General features: G+C 44.2%; 1 protein-coding gene across 2 annotated transcripts in view; it reads left to right on the forward strand.

Moving 5' to 3' along the window:
• The first annotated feature begins 1,012 nt into the window (after window positions 1-1,012).
• Window positions 1,013-14,678, forward strand: part of DAAM1 (dishevelled associated activator of morphogenesis 1) — a 182,057-nt gene continuing 168,391 nt past the window's right edge. Inside the window, exon 1 of one of the 2 annotated variants that reach the window (XM_069596723.1) lies at window positions 1,013-1,298. The gene's annotated coding sequence lies outside the window, so the exon portion shown is untranslated. Of the gene's footprint in view, window positions 1,446-14,678 lie in introns of both variants that reach the window. The other variant, XM_069596724.1, reaches the window with a different exon arrangement.

The raw sequence follows: 14,678 nt of genomic DNA on the forward strand, positions 1-14,678 counted from the left end.
TATTTTTCATTTAAAAAGACACCTAAAGATTTACTCTCAATGTTACTTTTTCATAACGTTTGGTGATCATTGAGTAATATAAAGTGCCATGGGAAAAATATACATATTAAAAATAAAATTTTCCTGAAGGTTTGGAATTCCACATACCTTTTGCTTACTTTTAATTAAACATATAAGTTATTAATATCACAGTAATTCCTGAACAGCATGATGTGTTGTTTGGCTGAAGTCATACAAAAATTTGAAGAGTATGGTATATACATTGAGCGGAAAGTGTGTGCATTTAAGAGTACATGTATACATATGTGTTATTTATTAAAACTTCAGGCAAGGATGTTGTCTTCCTGCAAATTCAGAGCCCTGAGAGCGGGAAGTCTGCTGCAGAGAAGAACAAAAGCATGGCTGCGCGATAGTATTATCTCTGCAGCAGCAGCAGGCTCCCTGACGAAGGGCTGCGGCGACTATCTAGTCTGTTACACTGCATTTTTATTACTGACACCCTGCGTTATTCTGTCAGCTCAGCCGACTAAGCTGTTCCCCGAGTTCTGGCTGGTCACCCTGACTCCGTTAAATGGGAGAAGGAAAGAGAAGGCAGGTGATTTGTACCAACTGGGGCACGGGGAGATTTCTTTCCTTCGGGGTCAGCGTCCTTCATCGTCCGGGACTTGGGGAATTCCAGGATCACATTTAACCCAGAAACCAGAGTGTCCTATTCGTTAGTTGCTGCGCAGAGGGAAGACAGTGAAAGGCTTAATCTCTTCCCAGCTGGGGCCAATAGAGCTGGGTTGGTCAGAGTTGCCTGGCTGATGTGCAGTAGCCTGGACCCTGCTGGTCCCTCAGAGACCGCACGGGGCCTAGAGGAGGTCAAGTCAAAGGGCACGACCTCAGGGAGCTTCCCCCCCAACTCTTGCCCGCGCACTCCGCAACTCGGCTCCTGAACGACCACCGCTACTACTGCAAGGCTGGAGGGCGGGGAGGGGGCGGGTCGCGGAGGGGGCGGGAATAGGGGCGGGGACGAAGAGGCTCTGAAGTTTGTTGGGAAGTGTAGTTTTCAGAACCTCAGAAGCGTAGCTATCCAGGCTCTGCTTGTGGAGTGTTAACTACGATTCCCAGGAGTACACGGGCCCAGCCCGGGAGTCCATGCGCAGTGGGCGCCACATTGTATCCTATCAGGCGAGGAGAGGGTGATGTCACCTGCGAGTTGGTAACCTACGAGCGGCTGTGAAGGAAACTGTTTAACCGGATCCCATTGTACCCGGAGCGCAGAGCCGCCTTTTCAGCATGCAGGGGCTGGTCAGGTAAGGGGGACGTGCCGCGTCGCCCGCCGCACTCATTCATTAAGAGGTACCGCGCGGTGGCGCGGGGGTGGGCGCGCTTCTTCGCGGCCCGGTGCTGGGTTCGCAGCACGCCCTCCCGCTGTCTTCCCGGAGCTCCCGGGCCAGTAGGTAAATATTAAACCCGTCCTTCAGGTTGGGTCTGGGTGGGAACAGGACCTAGACAGCTCCCAGCTGCCAAGCTGGGTTTGGGAAAATGGCTGCAAGCGCGGCTCAAAGCAAGGCGAGTCCGGGGGAAGGCGCCCCGAGGACAGAGTTGCCTCCCTTCTTTCTTTCTGAGGCGCTTGGACGCCAAGAGAGCCAGCAGGGTACCACTCGCCGCCTTGCTGATGACACGCTGGGGCTCTGGGGCTCTTGGCCTCTGCTGGGTGCTGCGGGCACTGCTACTGTCGGGAGTTGCTGGCCCGGGAGGCTCTGGAAGGGAGAATCCCGAGGTAGGCTTGTTAGAGTGGTAACCGAAGAGGCGGGACTCATTTACTCGTTCGCGTCCCAGCAGAATCCCCGCTATCCCGGGGACCCTCGCCTCAAGACTCATTCGACAGGGATGGGGTGACTGTAATTTAGGCGAAGTTGGAAGCTCAAGGTCTCAAATGAGAAAGAGGAGGGAAACCCACGTTGCGGAAAGAGCGAGGGGTTGTTTGCGGACATCGGTGAGGGGAGGCTGCGCAGCCTGCGGACCGGGTTCGAGGCGCCACAGGGCGATCCAGCCTCCCGTCCCTTTGGGTAGGGCACACCTTGGTGCCCCTTGCACTGATGGCTCACTTGACCAGGAGCACTTGAGCTAGGACGAAGCCTCTGCCCGGAGCGCTGGCTGGGCGGTGGTAAAGCGGTGGGGAGAGTTGAATAATCTAATGATACCAGTCGCAGTGGAACAGAAGGGCTGGGTAATCGGTTTTCACAGCTAGTGGTGAAAATCCAACTGCTTGTGATCCGCATTGAGACGTGTGCGAGGCCCATGAACTCTATATAATAAAGTCCTCTGGATATCCTTTCCCTAGCACCCTTATCCTTTCTCTTACTCATTCATCAAACCTTTGCTAAAGGCTCTGTTCTCAAGTTGCTCTCAGCCTGCGATTGGGGTATTCTGCCTCTCGTTCCTATAAAATATTTTAGTGGACCCAGGAATCGAATACACTTCAACCGTCGTTCACTACCGAGCCCCTCACCCTTCGCCCCCTATCTCCAGGATGCTCAAGGAGAGTATTAAGAGTAAATGCCACCCATGACCGTTTTGCTCCCGTTGAGCTAGTAGTTTCCCCAGGCTCGGGAAGGACCTAGTGAATTGAAGCGGAGTTTGCCTGCAAGATGAATCCTGTTGCCATGGCGACTCCTGTCGTTGGAATCTTAACTGCTCCCACTGCTGTTTCAATTCGTCGTGGCCCTGCGGGCAGCTGGGAGGGCGTGGCCAGTAGGTGTGGTCAGATGCTCGCCCTGGGCCCAGCTGCTCCCTCCTGGTCACCGGTTTCACAGTGCCGGGCTCTCTCCATTCCCTGTAAATAGCTTGAATACAATTTTTAGACCCCTTTCCCTCTGTCAAGCTCATACCTGGTCTCCCCAGCTCCATCCCCAGAAAAAGCTGTTAAGAGCCTTTGTCCTGAGGCAGACTCCGAAAATTAGAACCAAAAGATCTCTTTCCTCTTTCACGCTTATGTTATGTATGTTATGTGAAGTCGCTCAGTCGTGTCCGACTCTTTGCGACCCCGTGGACTGTAGCCCACCAGGCTCCTCCGTCCATGGGATTCTCGAGGCAAGAATACTGGAGTGGGTTGCCATTTCCTTCTCCAGGGGATCTTCCCGACCCAGGGATCAAACCCAGGTCTCCCACATTGCAGGCAGACACGTTAACCTCTGAGCCACCTAGCTGCTCCATTTTCCTAATAACATATGTAATAGTGTTGGAAACAGCTTTCTTTCTCAAGGAGGGAGTTCTCTGTCATGCTTGAAGAGAGCTCTCTGGCTACCAGTAAAGGTCCTCAATTTGCCCTAAGTGCAATTCTAGGGACAAGTAATGACTGAAATTGAGTTCAGGAAGTCACTGCTATCCCATGTGTTTCTAATGAAATCCAAAAGCCTGCCTAGAGGATTCAGATCCTTGAGAGGGTTGGGATCTGGGAAGCCTGGGTCCTGCTCTGGCATTACTGGCTTCCCCTTCTGGGGTGAACCCTCTGCCTCTGGGACCTCAGTCATTGGTGACCTGGGGAAAGCAGCATAGAGTGTTTCCTAAAGTTGATTTCAATATAAAATCTTGTGGCTCTAAGAAGGAGTTGTTCGTCGTCTTTTATTTTTCTCAAAGAAATCTGAAGATGAGAGTTTAAGCCCAGCTTTTGACACTGTGACATCGGATTAGTATCTGAGCCCTACTTGTATGGCAAAATAGCCTGAGTCTCATGGTAATCCTTCAAAGTGGGCAAAGCAGCTATATTAGTATTTATGATATTAGTTCTATCCTTACTACTATTATCCCAGTACCTGGACATCTGTTTATCTTTTTATTGTAGGGTTGTTTAGGTTTTGACTTTTTAGATTCTTGTGGAATGCAGTTATTGGTAATTGCATTGAGTAATTGAGCTATACATTTTGCTTACCTTCTGCTTTCATTTCATACCGAAGTGTATTATCACAGATATTGCAATTAAGGGGTAAGTGTATGTCTGTTAGCATCAGTGCATCATGTGCAGGTAAATGCTTGGGGATGCTGTGTTCCCCGGCGGTTGACGTTCATCATCTTGTTTTAAGTAGGTGGTTACATCCCCATGAGGAAAGAGTATCAGAAATTTCACTGCACTGATATTTGACTGCAAACTAGAATTGCCTTCAATTATCTCACTTCTTGATTCCCTGTAATGCTGTTAACAATCCCACCGTTTGTGGGTTTTTCCCACTCGGAGGGTCTTTTGAGAGCAGAGTTTTTGTCTAATCTATCCCTGCCTATCCAGCAATTAAAGCAGTGTTTGGCCATTCGCAGGTGTTTTGTAAGTATTTGTAGAATCACTATTAACTAGTAGAAACATGATTGGAGATCCAAGATCTGTATTCTTTCCACTGATAGTTTTGTCATCAGTTGTAACAGTCCTTAGTTTTCTGTCAAGCAGTTTCATCTCAGCATAAACCAGAACTCCTGTGCAGCATGCAACTTGAGGCATAAAAGGCCTTCCGCAGTGTTTGAAATAATCGAATTGTAACTGTTTGCTTTTGAAATAGATTCTCTCACAGCCTACCCGCCCCCCCCCCATGCCCATAGTTCTTAATACACTTCTTATTACCCCAAACTAGACATTTCTCAATTTCTCTCTGTTGTACTGTCCTTGGCCCAGATAACTTTCCCAGGAGGTGTTCAACAGGAGAATAGGGGGAGAGACCAAGGCAGATACCGAGAGACTTCGACCAGGCCATGAGTGGCCCCCCAGAAGCACCATTGGGTAGAAAGGTGGACAACAGCACTCTCATCTGGGGTGGGGTTATTCTATAAACAGGGTAAGTTATTCAGACTGCTGATATGAGAGGAGAACAGGGTAAAGACATTTGCCCAATATTTGTAGTATTCAGTTATCGTCCAGTAATTTGCATTCTGTGAGTTTTCAGAAGTGCAAATGAGTGAGGAGACGTGATAGTAAAGAGGTTGCAGTGGGTCATGTGCTTGGGTGGTGCTTACAGGAGCTCAGTGAATAGGTGCCAAGGAATTTGAATCCTGACTTTCTTGCTTTGTGGACACGCCTCTGGGTGTTAAGAATTGGTATGTCTCTGTGTGTGGTTTTATTTGAGCTACTTTGCTTAAAAGGCTGCTTTTAGTGTTGATACTGTGGTCATCAGAACAAATAAGGTGTTTACAAATAGAACATAGTTAAGACTGAAAGTGTTTTTTTGTAAATATTTGGGGGATTGTATAAAGAGTGGCTTTGGCTTGAGAATCTTGAGATCTGCTGTGAAATTACTTAAAAACTTACAGCTGTTGGATCAGGGGAAACAAGCTTTTCCAACAAAACGTGGTACCACTGATAGCCTTAGGTGTTTGGTTTAGGAAATAATCACAGAGGTGGTAACTTCTGTGGGGGCCCTCCCTGCCTTCGTGTCCTGCCCCTGGCATTTCTAAGTGTTAAATCTATTCTAGTATTGCAGGAAACAAAGCAACTTTGCCCATTTAGGATAGCAAACTTGTTTAATCTCTAGAGGTGGCCTCAGTCAAAACAAAAATTCTTCTGTTTTGTGGGTTTTTTTCTTCTTTGGATAAGGAATGTGGCTACTGTCACTTATTTTGGTGTCAAAATTTCTAACTTGGTAATAGAGGGAATCTTTTAAGTGAATATATGTATCTTAAACACTTAGAGCATCAGATCATAGTGGTTTCGTCTATTTGAGGGCACAGTTTAGAGGCAACTGCTGATTAGATAATATTTCAGAACTTGTAAGGAGGACTGTGTCTGTAGGTTGGTGGGGCAAGCTGGGGCTGGCTGTCCCAGGATACCTCTCTTGAAGGATGTGCTTGGAGTGGTTGAGGGGCTGATAGAAATTGGAGTTGAAGGATGGATCTGAAGTGCCCCTCTTCTCCCTCCCTTCAAGCTGCCACTCCGTGGCCCCACTGAAAGAGGGACAGATGAAGATGAGATGCAAGTGGATCTGGGTGACCTACATTCCACTCTAGCAGACTATTTCCACAGCAAAAAAAAAAAAGTGTTTACCTTTGTATTTTCTGGCATCTCCACTGTTCCAAAAACAGAGAAATAAGCATTTTGGAATGAGTTTGCATTCACGGTAATCTGAGGTCACCAAATACATCCTCAGCCTTGGTGAGCTTATTGTCCCTGTGGATATTTAAGTACTCCTGGCTTTTATCCCATCTATGACTTTCTGCAATGACAGCTCTCCTCATCTGAGCATCTAAATTCTCCTTGCCCTCTCAGTTCCAGGTTCTGGGAAGCCTTCCCTGCCTCTCCTTCCATTTTCACAACCATGTGTGGCACCTTCCTCAAGAGCCCTCAACCTGACCACACAGCCAAATACTCACAGCTCATGTGATACTAATAGTCAAGCAATGTGAGGTGCTAAGCTGGGGTCAGGCCTTTGCTCATACTTTTCTTGAGCTTTACCATGGCCTCTTTCACAGCTGGAGGGGGTAGGTACTGTTATCACCATGTTATAGTTGAGGAAACTGAGGCATGAAGAAGTTAACAAACTCACTGAACTCACACAGCTGGTAGCTGCCAGACCCGATTAGGGACCCAGGCTTCTAATTCTTCACCTCCTCCCCTCCCCCTATGCACCCACACACGCACACAAACACATGATTGCCTTGCCTCCTGTCTTCTCTCCACTGAGTCGGAGGAATCACAACTTCCTTTGTGTCTTTTGATTTAGAAACAGTGTGGGGTCAATGACAGTAAATAAAGTCGACTGAGACTAAAACTGCTTATTGACTTAAAAGTTTCTTAGAGTCTGATTTTCTGGAACAAAAAAAGTTGCATGAGATTAGGAATGTTGCATTTGTGTATTTGAATGATAAGAATTTTTGAACTCTCTCCTTTTTACTTTGTGAATGATAGGCAAATTACTTGAAAAAGGAAATGCTTTTACCTGCCATCTCTGAATCTATTTGCGTTAAATCCTCTTGTTAACTGAGATAACTTTTCAGTGGGTTGAATCTTTTATCTGAAGAAAGCCCTTCTCACTCAGAGCAGGGCCACATGAACCTGTTTTGAGATTTAAGACTCCCATAATTTCTTAGCTTCCCAACTCCCTGTTGTCTTTTAATATTTATGGTGAAAGCTCTTTTGGAAAATAATGAAAACTTGAGCAGTAGTCAAACATGTCATCTAATGTTGGTTGTCCTTAGATGGGTTTCCCAGGTGGTGCTAGTGGTAAAGAACCTGCCGGCTAGTGCAGGAGACATAAGAGACGTGGGTTCATTCCCTGGGTCGGGAAGATCCCCTGGAGGGCATGGCAACCCAGTCCAGTGTTCTTGCCTGGAGAATCCCGTGGACAGAGGAGCCTGGCGGGCTACAGCCCATGGAGTCACAGAGTCAGGCATGACTGAAGCAACTTAGCACACATGCTTAGATATTAAAATAAGCCTTTTTCTGAACCCTCACCTTAGAAAAGAGGCTTATTTTTACAGTGGAGCAAATTTGGTGCCAAATACACAATTGCAGTTCTTTTAAACCGTAGCCACTATTGTGAATTAAATGTGGAAAAACTAGGGAAGTAAGTTCAATTTCCAATGTTGGTGTGATTTCCTGAATTACAATAGATCTTTTACTTCTGGCTTAACACTGGATATTTTGCCACATTGACAATATTTAATGAAGACTATTGAATAAAATACAAATTGTGTCATTTAGGGAAATAATAGGAAAGTTATGCCCTAACAGCATATTGCCAGGAAAGGAAAATGAAAACAAAAGACTTGTTAGCCCTTAAGCTGCTCAAACATAATTTTCATTCAACAGACATTAATTTCAGGAGAATTTTTAAAATTCGTCTTGTTAGGTTTCCTAAGTATGTCATTCACCTTTACTAATAGCCTGAGCTCTTTCTGTTCCATAAATTGCACCAGGATCAGAATTAAAGGTTCCCGTGTTTCTGCCAGGCACACAGTTAGGGTCACCTATTAAACTGGTCTTTGTCATCTTTATTTCGGGGGGGGGGGGTGGGAAACAAACCTCCTGTATGATTGGCAAACATTGCCCATCTGATGGAGTGTCTGAATTTAGATTTCCAAGTGTAGATAGTCTAGATCTGAGCTTTGCGTATTATCTGGGCGATGCAGATGCCCATCTTCTGTTTTTCTGAAATAAGTTCTCATATTCTGGCTTACTGGCTAAGCTCGTTTTGTTAGTGACGTACAAGCCAGGTCAAGGGCATGAGTTAATTTTGCCTGGTCTTGGAGCCACCAACTGCACCTCGAATCCTAGTAACTTTTTTTTTTTTTTAAATTCTTTGTGCTCCTGATCACAAAGGAGACTAGACAGTGGATAGACCCTGTGGATATATCAGCATATAGCCCTGATCACTAAGGGCGAAGATGGTGCCATATCAGAAAATGAACTGATGAGGGTTTTAGTTTTTTTCCAGACCCGATAAGTTAGAGGCAGGGCTTCACTGGCAGTTTGCCAAGGAACTATGTTTCTGCTTCTGACAGGTGTCCTCCTGTGAAGAGTGGGTCAGGAATAGGGGCTGCTTTCTAAAACACAGCCATCATCTTTTCCCTTTCTTAGGGGTGTGCCCACAGTCATTAGTGCGTGCTTTGGTGCCCTTTCTGGGCTTCGCTCTTCTCCCATAAAGCTTTTGCAGATTTGTACCCTGAAAGAAGAGTGAAGGATCATGGCCAGAATCGTTCACCTGGTGAACTAGATTGTTCACATGCGTCTAGGCTCAAATTTATATTTGTTGCATAGAGTTTTGGTAAAATTGAGCAGTGAGATGTCTAGACACAAGTTAAGTTAGAACCTAGTTCTGTGACAAAGGGTTAGGCTAGGGACTCTTCTAAATCTTGAGAGTTTACTACAAAACTTATTGTAAAAAGGAAACGAAATGGACAAATTAGACCATTTAAAGGTCATTGGTGCATTCTCTTATTCTTGAAAGTTGGTGAAATTGTGGATATAGAAAATGTAATATATGGTTTGGGTCAAGGTAAAGAATTTAGGAATTAAAAAATAAATGCTGCTACAGTTACTCTGTATTAGTGGTGGCTGTTTGATTTAGGATGATGGTGGGAAAAGAAACAACAACATTTCTGCTTCCATCCCATTTGTGTGTGGCAACCTTGTTTGCATTAGAGGTGCTCTTTTCCCTGCTCAGCACTCAATGGTCATTCAGACTTAAAGTCAGAGAGAGTCTGGAATGAATCTTGCTGGAATTGAAGCCAGTAGCTAAGGCTGCATTGTATCCTCAGAATGTTGAATCAAAGGCCTTTTATTATGTTTTTGTATTTTAAAATCAAGAATAAAAATTGGATTGGTCCAGTGTTCTTGCCTGGAGAATCCCAGGAACAGGGGAGCCTGGTGGACTGCCGTCTATGGGATCGCACTGAGTCAGACATGACTAAAGCGAGTTAGCAGCAGCAGCAGCAGAAAACCTCTGACCCATTTAGGGCTTGACCCTCATTGAGGAGGTGACATTTGCAACTACAGTTACGGGAACTGTGGCGTGAGACTGCCTTGGTTCACATTTTCTGCTAAGGAATATATGTGTGTGTGCATGTATTTTTTTTTCTTTTTTTTAGTTTGACCCAGTTTCTTTTCAGACTGTGACTAAAGCTACCTTTCTTCCGTACGCCACCTTTTTCCACTATACTCCTTGGATTGTAATTTGAGTCTGAGGGACCAGTGACCTACTTCCTTGCCAGTTTTTCTCTCCCAGCTTCCCTGTGGGCTCAGGGGGAGACACATTCACCGACCTCATAAAGGGTCTTGCCCGTTAGCCTCCTACTTAGAATAGGGAGCTGTGGGGCAGAGAGGAGATGGCTTATGTTGTAATTCTCCCAAGCTCAGATTGTTTTTCTGATGGAACAAGCTGGGGGAAGTAGGTGGAAGGGAGGATAGAGGGAGTTATTGGGCTTCACTTATCTTATCATTTGTTTCCCTCTGGATTGCCTTTGTTTATACTGTCTCCTCAGGTCAGGAATTCCTCCGGCAGAAAGCATGCATCCACACGGGGTTGTTGAGATTGGGGCTTCCTTCTTGTGCTCGAGTTGCTGACTTGGCTGTCCTCTCTCCAATTTGATCTGAAAGGAGGGCTGGAATGATTTAACCTGCTTTAAATTCTTCCATTACAGGGAAAAGAGATCTTAAAATGATGGCTTGCGGGTGAAAGGATTAATGATTTTTCTAATGGGGAAAGGAGATGATGCTGAGAAAGTTTAACACCTATGTGTAACTTCTTTATGTTGGTTGCCAGTTTAGAAACACATGTTTGACACCTTGAATGAAATCTTTTCTTCTTTTGGTTGTTGCTTGGCAATTGCACAGAGGAAAAAGAAACACCATTTGATTTTAGGTTCAGGTTTGGGTAATCTTGGTAGTTCCTTTAAACTTTCCTGGGCCCCTGTTTCCTCATCTGTGAAACAATGTGAAAATTCTAAAATCTTATGAGAACGATTTCATCCTAACACAGTGACCTCACATGGTGTTGTGTGGTGTTGGTATAATGTCCACTGGGTTCCCCTAGAATGGAGATCAGTGAGGGGAACCTCTGTTTTCTTACTTTCAGAGTTTCCAACCTTGGTCCCTGTCCTTAGCACAATGTTTCTGAAACCCTCTTCTTTCTTGGCTGGAAGCTAAACCCTCAAGGTCTGATCTCTAGTCTAATCTCCTTAACTGAGCAGCTTCTAGTCTTCCCTAGGCTGGAGGCTTAGAAAATTCCATAATAAGGGATGAGGCCAGACTGTGGTATCTTGGAGTGACCATCAAGTTTTCTTTAAGTCGATCATCTCTCTGAACTAGAATTTGATTACCACTGTTGGCACACAGGATGGATGCAGCCAACAGTCTTATTTTATTTGGCCAGCACAACGTTAACTTTAGTTAACATTTATATTGTGATTTGTCACTGACCTCACCAAACCTTAGTGCCTCATACACAACCACTTTGTTTATGTGATTCTTCTTAACCTCCTTGGACCCTGAAGGCATTTGAGTTTTCAATCCCCATTTTAAACCAAATTAAACTGCAGTAAGAGGCTCTTCGACCATTTACCCAGCAGTGGGCTGGCTAACGACCCAATCCAGGGTTTCTTAATCTCAGCACTATTGGCATTTTAGGCAGGATCCTTCTTTGTTGTTGGGGGCTGTACTGTGTGTGAAGGATGTTCATTAGTGTCCTGGGCCTCTACTCACTAGTAGCAACCTTCCGCCCAGTTATGACACCAAAAATGTCTTCAGATGTTGCCAAATGTCCCCTGGGAGGCAAAACTGGGTCCAGTTGAGAGCCAGTTGACAGATATTGGATGGCCTGGGAAGTTTAAACATTGGACGAGGCTTGGATATTTAAGGATAAATTAGAATTCATCTGGGAAACTGAGCTACCGTGTTTTGTTTTGTTTTGTTTTTTTCAGAAGTGGGGGTAGTTGGTTAGAACAGGGTAAAGGTCAGTGAATTAGACCCTTCGAGGTCGCTTCTTCATTCTTCCATGACCACTGCCTGGGAGGCCAGCCATAGTTTAAGGACATGTCCTTGGTCACAACAGGGGGCTCTGAGGCGCTCATGCTGGGTTGGGGCAAGCCCACAAGAGGTAGCATGCAAACAACTCTGAAATACATAGCTTGTGTTGGTGGATCAGTAAAGTGATCTGTGTGTGAAGACGATGAGGCTTTGGGGAAAGAAAGAGTCAGAGACCAAAATGCTTTAAAAAAAAAAAAAAGCTTTTAAAAAATAACAGTGTATCTCAAACAAGCAGTGAGGAAAGAGCTCTGAAAAGAACTAGCGGCAGACTGATGCCCCCCACCCCTCTTTTTTCCCTCTCCCTCAAAAAAGAATGTTTGTAAAACTTGACTCAAAAATGGGCTTTGGCAACACTTAAAACTTGCCTTGCCTCCCAGAAAAACATTGGCCAAGTTTCAGTGTACAGAGGGAGAGTGTTGTGAAGTTTTAATTAACCAATCCAAGCACAATCCTTGAGCAACTAATCCAGCGATAATGCTTAGGGAAGCACACAGTTTCATAAAAACATAAACCATCAAGTCTCTTCTTAGAGGGGTAGTTGGGACCTCTAAAGGGATCCATGCCTCTTCCTAAACACTGTTGGTTCTGTATCCTGGTTGGGAATCATAATTCTCCACGGTGGTTTAAAGAAATGCCTTGGTATCACCTCTCATCCTTCAGAATGGCTGTCATCAAAAAGACCACAAAAACAAATGTTGGTGAGGATATGGAGAAAAAGGAACTCTCGTACACTGTTAGTGGGAATGTGAATTGATGCAGCCACTGTGGAAAACTATATGGAAGTTTCTCAAAAACAAACAAAGAGAACTACCATATGACCCAGAAATTCTACCCCTAGGTATATATCTGAAAAAATCAAAAACACTGATTTGAAAAGATACATGTACCCCAGTGTTTGTAGCAGCATTGTTCAGAACTGCCGATATAGAGAAGCAACTAAGTGTCCATCAACAGATGGACATGGATAAAGAAGATGTGTATATATATATATATAATGGAATACTACTCAGCTATAAAAAAGAAAACTGGCCATTTGCAGCAACATGGATGACTTGGAAGATAGTAGTATGCTAAGTCAGAGAAAGATATTCTGTGATATCACTTATTTGTGGACTGTAAAAAATACAACAAACTACTGAATATAACAAAAAAGAAGCAAGACTCGTAGAGAACAAACAAGTGATTGCCAGTGGGGAGAGGGATAGAGGGGCAATGTAAAGGTGGGGGGTGGGTATTAGGTACAAACTATTGGGTGTAAGATAGGCTGCAAGGATGTATGTCCAACATGGGGAATATAGCCAGTATTTTGTAATAACTGTAAATGGAATGTAACCTTTAAAACTGTATTTTTTAAAAAAGTGAGATGCCCAGTGATTCTCATTCAGTAGATTTAAGATTTGGGCCTAATCTTCAGGATTCTTAAAGCTCCCATGGTAATTCTGATATTTAGCCAGGACTGAAAACCACTAGGAACACAAGATCCTTGTGTTTGGGAAATGTGGTTATAGTTGCAAAGGTGTGCTGGCCTGGATGGCTGGGTAGTTAAATGCACTGCTCTTTTTTCATTTTTTTGTGAGTATCCATTTTGATATGAATATTTTGTTTTCTAGAACTTTGAATTTGTGAAAAGGATAACTCTTTTATATATGGTATAGTGTGCATTACTTAATACATGGAACCTAGTGAAAGTGAAAGAGGAGAGTGAAAAAGTTGGCTTAAAGCTCAACATTCAGAAAACAAAGATCATGGCATCTGGTCCCATTACTTCATGGCAAATAGATGGGGAAACAGTGTTAGACTTTATTTTTCTGGGCTCCAAAATCACTGCAGATGGTGATTGCAGCCATGAAATTAAGAAATTTCCTTGGAAGGAAAGTTATGACCAACCTAGATAGCATACTGAAAAGCAGAGACATTACTTTGCCAGCAAAGGTCTGTCTAGTCAAGGCTATGGTTTTTCCAGTGGTCATGTATGGATGTGAGAGTTGGACTGTGAAGAAAGCTGAGTGCAGAAGAATTGATGCTTTTGAACTGTGGTGTTGGAGAAGACTTTTGAGAGTCCCTTGGACTGCAAGGAGATCCAACCAGTCCATTCTAAAGGAGACCAGTCCTGGGTGTTCATTGGAAGGACTGATGTTGAAGCTGAAACTCCAATACTTTTGCCACCTCGTGCAGAGAGTTGACTCATTGGAAAAGACTGATGCTGGGAGTAATTGGGGGCAGGAGGAGAAGGAGACAACAGAGGATGAGGTGGCTGGATGGTATCACCGACTCGATGCACATGAGTTTGGATGAACTCCAGGAGTTGGTGATGAACAGGGAAGCCTGGCATGCTGCAATTCATGGGGTTGCAAAGAGTTGGACACGACTGAGCAACTGAACTGAATTCTCATAATGTAGAGAGTTTTTATATTTTGGTAGACTGTACTGAGATAACTTGTGAAAGTTATTCTCTCCTTTTCAAGATGCCTCCCTGGGGTGATTGAATATGCATATTAATCTTTTTTTTTTTTTTTAAAGCAAAGGAGACAAAAAGCACCCAATGCCCAATACCGTGAGTGCCCTTGGATAAACTGGGTGGGAGAGTGGGAGTAAAAGCTCTTATTAGCCTCTGTTCTAGAAAAATCTAGATTCCAGGCGGCATCTAGGTATTTCACAGCAAAGTTAAACTCAGGTTTCTGTCAGACTCGTCTCTGACTTCATAAAATTGAGGCAGATTTATTTGTTGCAAGTTTCCTTCCTCGGCCTATGCCATGGGCCATTATTCAGGACTTTAAAGTCCTGCATTGTAAACTATCAAAGGTGGGAAATACAGTAAAATCGTGGCTCATTTTACTTAGAATAATCAGATTAGATCCAAATATCTATCAAGCATAGCAGAGGCAAGTAAATAAGTTTAAGGAGAAAATATTGTACCTGAGCCTTGTATGGCCTATCTCGTAAGCTATGGAAGTGTCCCCTTAAAGCATCATTTGTTTATTCATTTGGCAGGTAAAGAATGTTTTGATAGTGGATGTGAACATATCAGAATGCTGTTTTATATCCCAGCTTTCCCCCTTTGGAATGCAGAACTCTTACTAAATAAAGCTTAGATTATCGTCTGTCTTCAGCTTCTGAAATAAAAAAATTGCATTGTGCAATAGGTGAAGACTCTCCCCAATGAAAGATTCTTTGCTTCCACTGGCAAGTA

This window comes from Ovis canadensis, chromosome 7 (assembly GCF_042477335.2).
Source record: "Ovis canadensis isolate MfBH-ARS-UI-01 breed Bighorn chromosome 7, ARS-UI_OviCan_v2, whole genome shotgun sequence".
Lineage (NCBI taxonomy): Eukaryota > Metazoa > Chordata > Mammalia > Artiodactyla > Bovidae > Ovis > Ovis canadensis.